This window comes from Elephas maximus, chromosome 9 (assembly GCF_024166365.1).
Source record: "Elephas maximus indicus isolate mEleMax1 chromosome 9, mEleMax1 primary haplotype, whole genome shotgun sequence".
Lineage (NCBI taxonomy): Eukaryota > Metazoa > Chordata > Mammalia > Proboscidea > Elephantidae > Elephas > Elephas maximus.
The window spans coordinates 82,323,264-82,335,504 of NC_064827.1; the positions used below are offsets into that span (position 1 = coordinate 82,323,264).

The 12,241-nt window shown below is 46.4% G+C and overlaps 1 protein-coding gene across 9 annotated transcripts in view; it reads left to right on the plus strand.

Annotated features, from left to right (window-relative positions):
• Positions 1 to 288: 288 nt before the first annotated feature.
• PRRC2B (proline rich coiled-coil 2B) overlaps positions 289 to 12,241 on the plus strand; it is a 90,723-nt gene continuing 78,770 nt past the window's right edge. For 8 of the 9 annotated variants that reach the window (XM_049895131.1, XM_049895133.1, XM_049895134.1 and 5 more), the window contains exon 1: positions 290 to 378. The gene's annotated coding sequence lies outside the window, so the exon portion shown is untranslated. Of the gene's footprint in view, positions 379 to 12,241 lie in introns of all 9 variants that reach the window. The other variant, XM_049895132.1, reaches the window with a different exon arrangement.

The following is a 12,241-nucleotide window of genomic DNA, read 5'->3' on the forward strand; positions in this document are numbered from 1 at the left end:
CTGCGGGGCGGGGCGGGGCGGGCGGCGCGGGGTCGCCGAGCCAGGGAGGCGCGGCAGGGGGCGCTGCGCGCGGCCGGAGGCGCGGCTGCGGGCGGCGGCGTCGGGAGGAGGAGGCCGGAGGGGGCGGGGGCGGTGGCAGGCGGGGGGCGGGGAGCCGAGCGCGGGAGGGAGGCGAGCGGCGAGACACAGGCTCGGAGGCTCCCGTGAGCGAGCGAGCGACGAGTGAGCCCGGGAGGGAGGGAGGGAGCGAGCGAGCGAGCGAGCGAGCGAGCAGCCCGCGCCGCCGCCTCGCAATCCGCCGCCATCCCGACGCCTCCGCGCCCGACCGCCGCCCGACCGCCATCTCCCGGCCCAGTCGCGCCCGCGGAACCAGACCAGGTGGGCCCGAGAGGCGCGGGGCGGCGAGGGGCCGGGCCGGGGGCAGCGGCGGCGGCGGGGCGGCGGCACTAAGATGGAGGCGCGGAGGTGGCGCGGCCCGGCCGGGCTTTGTCTCCCGCGCCCGCTGACTGACAGCGGCGACCCTGCGGCCCGGCCCGACCTTTGTCCGCGAGCGCGGCCGGGCTCGTCCCCCGGCCCCGCCGCCGCTGCCGCTCTCCAGGCGGGTCGGGGCGTCGGGCTGCAGGCTGCGGCCTCGCCGGGCCGAGCTGGGGGGCGGCGGCGGCGCTGGCCGGGCCGGGCCGGGCCCGCTCGCCATTGTTGTGGTGGCGCCGCGCGGTCTCCGGGCGAGCGCGGGTGCAGCGGGGCCCGCGGGGCGAGGGGGCCGGGCGAAGCCGGGGGTGTGCGTCGGGGCCGGTCTCCTGCTCCGGGCGCAGACCGCGGCTGGGCGGCCCCTCTCGTTTAAAAGGCAGGTGGTGGCGGAGGGGCCCTCCGGAGCCCGGGACTTGGCCACTCGGCCCGCAGATTCCGGGGACCGAGGATGCCTCTGTGCTCTCGAAATATCTGCGACGGTTTTCTGCCCCCCTACCCCAGGCGTGCTTACTTTTGCAAACACCATCCGAAGGTGGAATCCTGTGGCCGGGGTCGACGCGAGGCCCAGAGGCCTGGGAATGGCAGAGATCCGTTTCTGGGCGCGGAGCTGGCGACAGGTTCCCCCACGGGTGTCTCTGAAGTTGGTGTTCTGGGGTTGTTGGCCCGTGTGCCACGGCTGGAGACGTTAATACAGCTGCCCCAGACAGACACGATTTGAGTGCGGGAAAAAGAGGGTTATTTTCAAAATACTTAATGCTGTATTGCTAAAAAGGTTTAATAATAAACAGGATGTCGTTACTCAGGGCCTGCCAGATGGTTTTTTCCTCCTTCCTCCTACCCCCGAGTAAAAAACACAGCACTGTTGAAATTGTGGGCCTCTGAAGAGTGGATTTGCCTACATAAAATTGGAAGGTGCTTTTTCTTTCTTTTTTAATAACGTGGGAGGTCCGAGCCCACCTTTAGGCAAGAAGAGGAGGTGTTTTTAAAGGGAAGAGTGAGCTTGAAGGAAGTGGGCAAAGGGGGACTTGTATTTGCTGTTTGCTAAATGGCTACCTGGGAGAAACCTTTAAAATCCTTTGATTTACGGGATTGCTAAACTTACCCCAAGATTTTTATTTTTTTTTTTCCTTCTCTAAGGTTTTGTGTACGTTTCATATGGCTTCATACATTATCATCCAGTTTGGTGTTTGTAATCATTTCTCTGAAGTCTGTCATGGTTTCTACCAGTCCTAATTACGTCCATTTAGTAGTGGGTTAGCCATGTCTGTGCACAGTGCTTTGGTGTAATATGGAGTCCTGGGAGACCCAGGCTTTGCAGTGCAAATCCTGCTTCTGTTACCTCTAAACCAGTCCACTTCAAATCTTTGTTGGCATAAATAGGGACGTTCACCTTCCAGCTAGCAGGGTAGGGAAGATGATGAAGGGCCTAACATGAAGTTGGTGCGCAGTAATTGTTCCTTTTATGGCTGTTTATATAACTGTCATCAGGTCCTGATACAAAAGTTAGCCACTTGCGGTGCCATCTGTAGAGTTGAGCCATGCCAGTGGATGCCACAGGTACAGGTCTAAGACATGGGCAAGGGAGAAGGAATTCAAGGCACAAAGCATTGTTTTTTCAGTGCTGAGCCCCTGTGGGGAAACAAGGATGGGAAAGAGTAGCATTTGGAGCCCTCAGGAATGTAATAGTACTGGGGGTGTGGCCTAGTGGTTAAGTGCTATGGCTGCTAACCAAAAGGTCTGCTAACCAAGAGGTTGGCAGTCCGAATCCAAATCCACTAGGTGCTCCTTGGAAACTATGGGGCACTTCTTCTCTGTGCTATAGGGTCACTGAGTCAGAATCGGCTCGATAGCAATGAGTTTGGTTTTGTTTTGGAGGTGTGGTAAGAGGTCACTAACCTTGGCCCCAGGGTGTGCAGGGCTAGAACCATACAATATACCCTGGACAACAAGCAGAGACCCAGGGAGCCTTGCCTTTTGAGGATAACTGGTTTCCTTTGGGATTGGCAGCTCATTTGGGGAAACTTTGCTTGTTCAGGCAAGTGTGTCTCAGAACGACCTGGGTTCTAGTCCTCATTTGTTTACCTTAACGCAAGTCTCTGTGCCTCAGTTCCTGCATCTGTAAAATGGGAGTAATTGTGCCTGCCTCGGGTATCTGTTGAGGCTCTTGGGAGCCTTATGTCAGATTCGTTGAAAAGTGCTTCCATCCATAGGAAGGTGATGAAAATGTAAGTTTTTGTTGGTTACCAATTTTTCTGGTTCATTCCTCCTAAAGTCCTGATTGAAAAACTCCTGTTCTCCTGGGTGGTAAAACTGTGTATGACTTTCCTTTTAATAATCATGAATACCACTCAACTGCTTGGAAGTACCAGAATGGTTTAGAAGAGCCTGGGAGCTCAGCCAAACCTGGTGTTGCTGCTGTTTATCACAGGCCATGGGAAGGGCCAAGTTCTGGCCGCAGGTGAGGCCTGAGACCCCGGTTGCCTTTGGTCAAACCCATGACTTCTTGATAAATAGCTCCCGGATATACTCTGCTTGGACGTAGTAGTTCTGCAGTCTGGTGGGGAATTTGTTGTAGGCCATTTCAGCATTCCCGCAGCTATCTTTTTTTTTTTTTCTTTTAAACCTCCTCCAGGCCTCCTGGTTGTAGGACTGACTGAGCAGGGTCACGTCGTTCTTCTCTTTTTCCTTGCTTCTCTCCTCCAGCTGAGCCTTGCCATCTGACTACTTCCTGACCCAGCCTGGCTCTTTACTATTTGTTAGTTGGCTGGTTAGGGAAGAGACTGAATCAGCTACTCCTCCCACTAAGCTTTTTGATTACCTTTGAGTTCTACTTATTCATGGGCCTCCAAATACTGATTGCCTGGGATGCCCCACGTTGAGTGGACATGCCATCTCACATACCCTGGGACTCCTCCAGTCTTTATCGTGTCCAAATGGGCAAGCCTGGGGAAGGAAGAGCCAGAAAATCTTGGGAGAGTGGAATTTCGGGAACGGCAAGTCAGAACTAGTTCCATCGTAGGGCTAGTTGCCTGGGGCTTGGCAGAGGGTTTTTTGTTACACCTTTTAGTTGGCCTCTTCGCCGTCTTCACCCCCACCACCCCCGTTAAATTTTAGTTCTTTTTTTTTTTTTCCTAAAAGATTATTTTACTGTATTTTTAAGGTTTTTTTTTTTTTTTTGTGCAGCGTACTGACTCATGTTACTGACGGCTGTATGCTAGTTATGTCTCTCATACTACCGTTTAAGATTAATCATTTCTGTGTTGGTTTCTGTTTCAAACTAGAATAGGCTAGATGGGCCAGTACAAGTATTTCTAAATTTGCTCATGAAGCCTCTCTGCTGTGTCTTGTTATGGGCAGGCAGGTATTAAGTAGAGCTTGTCGCTCTGAGTCGGAATCAACTCAATGGCAGTGGGTTTGTTGTTTTTTGGTTTATTTATACTAGCTTTTAAGGCGATGCATTTCCCCTTGGAAAGTAAAATTTCCAGCAGGTATCTGTTGGGTGTTGTGCTCTGAATCTCATATTTTTTATTTTAAAAAAAGTCAGGCTAACTAGATTGTCTTCTTTTTAAAATTGTAACTTGATTTCTTTGTTAAAGATTCTTTTTGGGATTTTTACAGCTTTTAGGAATCTTGGGCTTGTCACTTGAACAAAGAAATAAAGGCACTGCCTGTGGCGTTGGAGATAGGAGAAAAAAATTGGAGTTGAGCTGTTCTTATGAAATAAAATTGAGACAAGCTTTTAGGTTTCAAAGGTGAAATTTAGACTGGGCCTCCTTACCTCGGGGAGTTCGAAGACTTGGGCTATAGTCATCGATGATATCACTGTTTATATTTGTGGGTGGCACAGGGGAAATCTCTTTGCACCAGGAGGAGGCTTGATTTAGTGACTTTTGAGCCAGAAGTCTTGGTTGAGCTTTATTCTTAGCTGTACTTGTTAATTTTCCTTGTGACTTGAGAAGCATCTGTCACCTGAGAGGAGGGCTCAGTTGAACCTGTAAAATGCTGGCAGTGTCACTGGTCTGTAAAGCTTTGTATGTAGCGGGGTTATCTGTGGGCAAAATGAAGTCTCTGTCAGGTTGCTGGTGGTCTTTCATATTCTCTCTTCCGTTACTTTCTGTCTTTCCTACCTGTGCACCTGGTTTCTTTTAACCAGTCTGTCATTTTCTTCTTTTTTTCTCAAGAAGAACCATCAGTCTTTCCCTCTTTATGGTGTTGCAGAAGCAGTATTGCTTTTTAAACTCACTTACGGTACTGGGCTGGGTTTTACCAGTCTACAGGTACTCCTTCCTTGTCTTCGTTACCTAGTGCTGCTGTAACAGAAATACCACAAGTGGATGGCTTTAACAAACATTTATTTTCTCACAGTTTAGGAGGCTAGAAGTCTGAATTCAAGAAGGCTTTCTCTTTCTGTTGGCTCTGGAGGAAGGAAGGTCCTTGTCCCTTCTGAGGCTCTGCTCCTGGACAGTCTTCATGTGGCTTGGCATTGCTCTTCCCCCATCTCTGCTCTGCTCGCTTCAGTCAGAAGAGACTGACTGAAGATATGCTTTACACTAATCCTGTCCTATTAACATAACAAAGACAACCACTCTCAATAGGAATTTTGACCACACGTAGAGGTTAGGATTTACAACACATTTTGTGGGATACAATTTAGTCCGTAACATTCTACCCTTTGGCCCCCAAAATTCATGTCCTTGTCACATGTAAAACACATTCATACCATCACATCCGCGCAGAAGTATTAAATCAAGTCCGAGTCCAAAATCTCATCTTCTGAATCATCTAAATCCAATATGGATGAGACCTTAGGTGTATTCCATCCTGGGGGAAAATTCTTTATCTGTGAGCCTGTGAAATCTAGACTATAAGTTGTTCGTTTCTAAAATATAGTGGTGGAACAGGCACAAGGTAGACATTTCTGTCACAAATGAGGGAAAGAAGGTATCACAGGCACTGAGCAAGTCCAAAACCCAGCAAAACAAATTACATTAGCTCTCAAGGCTTGAAAATAATCCTCTGAGACCATCTGGGCAATGGTCCTGCCTTCCAGACTCCTGGTGTTGGTCAGGCCCTCTGGATTCTGGGTGGAGGCCCCTTGGCTCTGGCCTTCAACTCTGTCTTCAAGCCCACTGGAACGGCAGCTGTTTCCTGGGCTTTGGATGGCCCTGTTCTCCTATTCCATCTGAATGATAACCCCACTCCTTTGGCCCCTGGCAGGCCCCATTCTTCTGCCCCTGGCGCATGGCAGCCCTGCTTCCTTAGCTTTGGGCTGCAGCCCCATCCTCCATACCTGCCCCGCACACACCCAGCAGCCCCACACTCCAAACCCAATTGGGAAAGATCTGACTCTTTCAAACCTAGAATGCTGTGGCCCTACCTTTTGAGTTGAGGAGACCACGGCCCCACCCTTTGAAACTGAGAAGGCCCTGTTTCTTTCTTGTGCCCCTTCGACAGTTCTGCTGATTTCTGAGTTGCTCCAGGAATGGTTCATTTCTTTTTTTTGGAGGACAACAGATTTATCTCCTTTGGCTTGTTTCCTGCCTGAGAATTCCAAGAGGCAGATGACATTCTTTCCTTTTATACTTTTTCTGTCCCCTTTGGTCTACGCTGATGGGGTTTCTGCCATGGTAGTTGGTTAAATCCATCAGTCACAGGCTTAATCTCTTTCAAAAAGATTGTGTAGCCATGTCCTTGGGAAACATTGTAGGACATGTATCCTTAGCTTGTACAACAGAATTTTCCAAATCTTTTAAGTTCTGTTTTCATTTTGCACACTTCACTTTTAAGTCCATTTCCTTCCTCTCACATTTTACTATAAGTGGCAACGAGAAACCACGCAGCCCTTTTAAGATTTTGCTTAGAAATCCCCTCAGCCAGGCATCTAAGTCATCGCTTATAAGTTCTACCTTCCACCAAACATTTGTACATAATTTAGACAATTCTTAGCCACGGCATGAAAAGCATCTCCCTTCATTCTATCGTCCACCCACATGTTCATCATTTTCTTTTAAAGCCTTGCCAGAAGCACATTTAAAGTCCACATTTCTAGCAACATTTCTTTGCTGGCCCTATATGTATTCTCTAAGACAGTAGAGATGTTCTCTGTCACTCTCCCCACCTCCTCCTGAGCCCTCACCAGAATTGCCTTTGACATCCATAATTCTACCAACAGTCTTTTCAAGGCAATCTAGGTTTTTACTGTTAGACCTCTCTTAAGGCTCTTCTAACCTCTACCCATTACCCAATTTGAAAACTACATCCACATTGCAGGTGTTTGTTACAGCAGCTCCCCACTCTTCTGGTACCAGATTCTGTCTTAGTTATCTAGTGATGCTGTAACAGAAATACCACCAGTGGGTGGCTTTAACAAGCAGATTTATTTTCTCACATTTTAGGAGGCTAGAAGTCTGAATTTAAGGGCCAGCTCTAAGTTTTTTTTTTTCTAGGGAAAGCTTTCTCTCTCTCTTGGATCTGGAGGAAGGCCCTTGTCCTTTCTGAGCTTCTGGGCAATCTCCATGTGGCTTGGCATCTCTCTCCCCCCATCTCTGCTTGCTTTCTTGATTGCTTGTTTAATCTCTTACATTTTAAGAAAGATTAACTCAAGGTACAGGTATCACTTGCTTTTCAAAAGTTTGCTTTACTCTCTCTCTTGCTTTTATGGAAGGTCTACATTAGTACCTGTTTGCACTAACCAAAAGAAATCCAAAGAGAATTTTTGCTTTTATGAAAAAAAAAAAAAAAAAAGGGTGAAAAGCAGAAGTAGCGTTTAGGGTTTGTTTTGCAGCGAGCCATTTAAGAGACAGCACGCACCCCGAGCAACAAGAGTGGTGTGGCTGAGCTCCTTCCCTGGGACCTACACTCAGCATTTCAGCATCAAACTGCTATAGCTTTGAACTGTGTCTGTGAGCATCTGTGCGTTATCTCGATTTATTTTGTGCATTGGTTAGCAAGATGTGTCCTGAGGTATCGAAAAGTCTGAGAGCTCATAAGGGTTTTATGCGTTATTTGGTATGATTTGATAGGTTATTTTCTGGGTCTGGAAATACTAAAAAAATTTTCCCGTATGAATTAATGGTAATTGTTTGTTTTACGCTATTTTAGCTTACAAAATGTTTCACAGGAGCGCTGTACTTTGGGATAGCAGAGGACGCCTATACACCTTACACTAATCCTGCCTCATTAATATAACAAAAACAACTCGTTCCCAAATGGGATTATAAGCACAGGCATAGAGGTTAAAATTTAAACACAGAGTTTAGGAGGACATAATCACACTCCTTGAGCCCCAGGCATTGTGTAAGACTTTTTAATTACATATTTTCCCGTTCATAAAAATAATGTTTTCATTGGGAAAAAAATGGGAAGCACTGAAAAGAATAAAGATGGCACAACAAAAATGCAAATTACCTGTAATCTCAGCATCCAGAGATCACTACAGTAAAAATTCTGATGTATTTCTTCCCTCTGATTGTTTGTGTGTTTCAAAATTGGGCCAATAATGTATGCACAAGTTATAGTTTGCTTTTTCCTGTTATTGTTCTAGTGTGTTCCCCTAAGCTATTGAAGAAAAAGGGATTTTAAAAACTGCATAATTATGTTATATGGATGTGCCATGATTTATTTAACCCTCTGTCATTAGACATTTAGGTTTTCCATTTTTTCCTCTTATAAACAAAGCTTTAGGGAACATCCTTGCACAGGAGTCTTGGTCCACATGGCTGATTATTTCCCCAAAGTGGAATTTCCAGGTCAGAGCATGTGCAGGCTTGTTCTTCACTTCTCTTCTGCACAGTATCAGTTTTCTCCTTCAGTCCTTGTCACCTTCCTCTCCAGCTCTGAGCCCAGGGTGGCTTCTTTCATGAGCCGTGAAGTTCTGGTTGTCACAGTCCTGGTTAGGCCCTCTGATGCATGTCCCACTCACTTTCCCCAAGAGCTCACCGTCCAGTGGTGGGAATGCCAAGCACTTCTTTAATGAGGCCTCTGCGAACCTCTCGGTTTTGTCATCACCCTCCCATGGGTCTTTCATAGCCCCCTATTGGTTTTCTTTATAGCACTTTTCGTTTACAATGTGTGAATACAATTTTGTTCTTATTGAATTGTCCTTTTCCCCCAGTGAAGCGAGTGAGCGAGTGCACCGTGAAGCGGAATCTTGTAGCTTTTGTTCAATCACTGTGTCTTCCATGTCTGTCACATCTGTAGGATGAGCAATAATAGGGTTATGTAAGAGGATTTCATAAGAGCCTACCGAGGCGTCAGGCCTAATTCAGCCTGGGTTTGGGGTGGTCAGGGAAGGCATTCTGGAAAATGCAGCAGACTTGAAATAATCATCTCTTGAAAATAGTATGCCAAGCCTTGGAATATAAAAACTGTGTTTCTAAGTTGAAATCGGAAATGTATGGGCCCCAGAGAGCTCATGGGTCTGGCTGGCTTTCCTGAGCGCTGAAGCCCTTTGAATGTGAACATTATGCAAGTGCTTGAGCATGGCCAGTGGCCAGCCGAGAGTGGGTCAGAGAATGACTTTGGCTTCGGAAAGCCCAAGTTGAGTCTCTCTCTCCAAACATGCTTCAGGTCGTCTCTTTGTGTAGAATGATGGGACGGACCGCTGCAGGCCCAACTGGAAAAAAGAGGTCATCTCCAGCATACTTTCCATGGGTCCTTTGTATCTTCTAGAACCTTTTTTGGCAAGTGTTGTTTACATAGAGCTCAGAGCTTAAAGAACTGCTCTTTTCCAGGCCAGCACAGAAAACAGGCTTGTCTGGGAGGGGCATCGTCACTCCTGCCTGGCTGACCTGTCAGCAGGACTAAATGGGCTGAGTGTTCAGAAATCGTTTGGAGGCGTAGAAGGTCGTTCTGAAGCATAATGTGTACTTTTCTTGTTTTTTTCTCTCGATAAAATGTTAATCACAAAAGTAATATAGTGTTCACGATATTAAGAAATACAAATGTATAAAGAAACATGAAAGCTCTCTTCTCCCCTAACTTGTAACCACTGTTTACAGTTTAATGTGTTTGTTCGCCTGAACTGTCTGCATACACAGAAATGTGGCCCTAGGTGAGTTTTTAAAAACAAAAATGGCATCATTACATCTTTCTCATACTACAACTTTTATTTTTCAGACAAACATGTCATGGGTATTTTTCCGTATTAACATATACGGATGTACCACATTCTTTTACTGTTTAAAAAAATATTAGTTTTTCTGATATGCAAATGTATAAAGAAGAAAACAAAAATGACTTGTAATCCCATGGCCCAGATATTCCCAGTTGACTTAAAAAAAAAAAAAAAAAGACATTATTTGCATGTAGTTAGAAAATTCAAGCTGTGTAGAAAGGTATAAAGGCTCTTCCCTAGCCACTCTGCAAGAAAACCACCATGAGAAGTTTCTTGTGACTCCTTCCAGAAAAAAAAAAGTTCACATTACCTACACATGTTTATATTTTTGAAGCATGCTGCCTTTTTCACTTAAAAGAATGTCTCGGCATGTCCTGTGACAGTACATGCATATGGATTGCATCATTCATTTTAGCAACTGCGGAGAATATTTTCTGGATATACTTGATTTAACCATCTCCTGTTGGCAGACATTTGGGCTGTTTCTAATTTTGGATATTAGACAATTTCGGTAGAATTTCCAAATTTCACAAACATCATACAATTCATATGTAACAGCATGTGTCTCTGCAGTGTGGACTTCTGCAGTTGAATAGGATTTTAGTAAAAATTCTGTCAAATTCCTCTTAAAAACATTGCATCAATTTATATGTGATAGTGTGTGAGAACGTGTATTTCTGCGCTAGGCTCTTCTGAATGAGCAGCATTTTGGGTGTGCACATTTTCCAAGTCAAAAGCAGTTGCTGTTTTAGAATTGCTGTAGTCAGTGTAAAGGAGTCATGGTGGCACTGTGGTTAAGCGCTCGGATGCTAACCAAAAGGTCAGTGGTTCAAACCCACCAGCTGCTCCGCAGGAGAAAGACGTGGCAGTCTCCTATAAACACTACAGTTTTGGTAATCGTATGGGGCAGCTGTACCCCGTCCTGTAGGGCTGCTATGAGTCGGAGTCTGTCACGGCAATGGTTACTGGTAGTCAGTGTAAGACTTTTTTATGTTTTGATCAGTTTGGAAAAGCATAACATAGAAACGTCAGCTCCGTTTACTGTGGTTGTCCAGTGCAGAATGGCCATGGAGGGAGTTGCTCTGAGCATCTCAATAAGTGAAGCCCAGTGTGGACACTCAGAAGGGGGTTGTAGAGAGAGGCACGGGTAGCCAGGTCTAAGCTTGACTTTCAGTGTCAACTAAAATGATGTTACCTGTGGCAGATGTTTTCTTCCAGTCTTAATACACTGGAGCCTGCAGAGAAAATTCAGGTAACTCCTCCCTTTGGGATTTCACACAGCCCCTGTGGAGATTTCTGAGGCTCACATTTTGCAGCCCCTGGTTATTTTGTTGCTGTTACAATTCCTTACGGTTGATGTGGAATATATTTGGAGGCTAATCCTCCGTTGCATCTCTTGATGATGGCTGTTATGGAGATCTTCTTTCCTTCCTCAAAGACTTGGGCTCTGGCCTCTGTCTTTCACTGTCCAGTTATTTTAGAAGATTACACTTAGTGGACGTCTTTGAAGTGACTGTAGAAATTAAGCATTTGGAAATGCCTGGGTGATATTTCATCAGGCCAGTTGGGGAAAGGTTTGTGCTCTGGCAAGATGAGTGCCCAGAGGAGGTACAGTTTGGAATTACACTGCTCTGGCCCTTGTGGGTTGTTATTTGTTAACGTGACCCTAGAGAAAATTCACTGGAGAGTTGGGAGTGCCTAGCCTGCCCCTTTACTGTTGCTCCTGATGTCGAATGGCTCTTTTTGGCACAAACGAGATACACAGTACAGCTCCCAAGAAAGGGAGCTCTGGCTTTGGGGTCAGCTGCCTTCACATCCAGGTTCCACCACCTTGTGAGCTGGGTGACTTGGGGCCAGTTGTTTAATCTTTCTGAGTCTCTATTTTTTTGTCTTATTTTTCATCTGCACAGTGTGGATAGTAACAGCTACCCACAAGGAATTGGTGGGAGGATTCAGAGGGTCATGCCTGTGAAGTGCTTATAAGATACCTGGAACAAGGCAAGCAGGCTTTTAATAAACAGTGGTTATTAGTGGTTCCTGGACTCAGCTCTAGTGGAGGGCCTGGGGGTTTGGAGTAGGCAGGCTTACACACTTGGGGCTCATTTGTTTACTAAATGCTGGGGTTTCTAATTGTGTGCTAAGCTGGGTGGTACTTGCTAAAGATTTAGAACCAATTCAAATAGCCCCTGCCCTTGCCTACAGGAGCCCACTTAGCCAACAAAGGCCTTTCTGTGGGCTAAGCGCATTGGACTTTTTTCAGCTGTCCCTGTCTCTCCAAGGTAATAAATAGCCTTTGGAGGTCTTTTCAGCTAACAAGGGCATTTGATTACTGGCTGCCACCCTGTGTTGAGGCTGTTCAGTTCTTGGGGAGTTGTAGGTAAAATGTCTTGGAAAGAACGCAGGTAAGTATGTTAAGGAAGTTCTTGGGTTCCACCTACCAGGGAGCCTCTGCAGTTTACTGGGCTGCAGCCCTGATTTGGCATCAGGCAGATGTGAGTATTGGGTTCCAGCACTTACTCACTGTTGTTGTTACGTGCCGTTGAGTTGGTTCCAACTCATAGCGACACTATAGGACTGAGTAGAGCTGCCCCATAGGGTTTCTAAGAAGCAGCTGATAGATTCAAACTGCGACCTTTTGGTTAGCAGCCGAGATCTTAA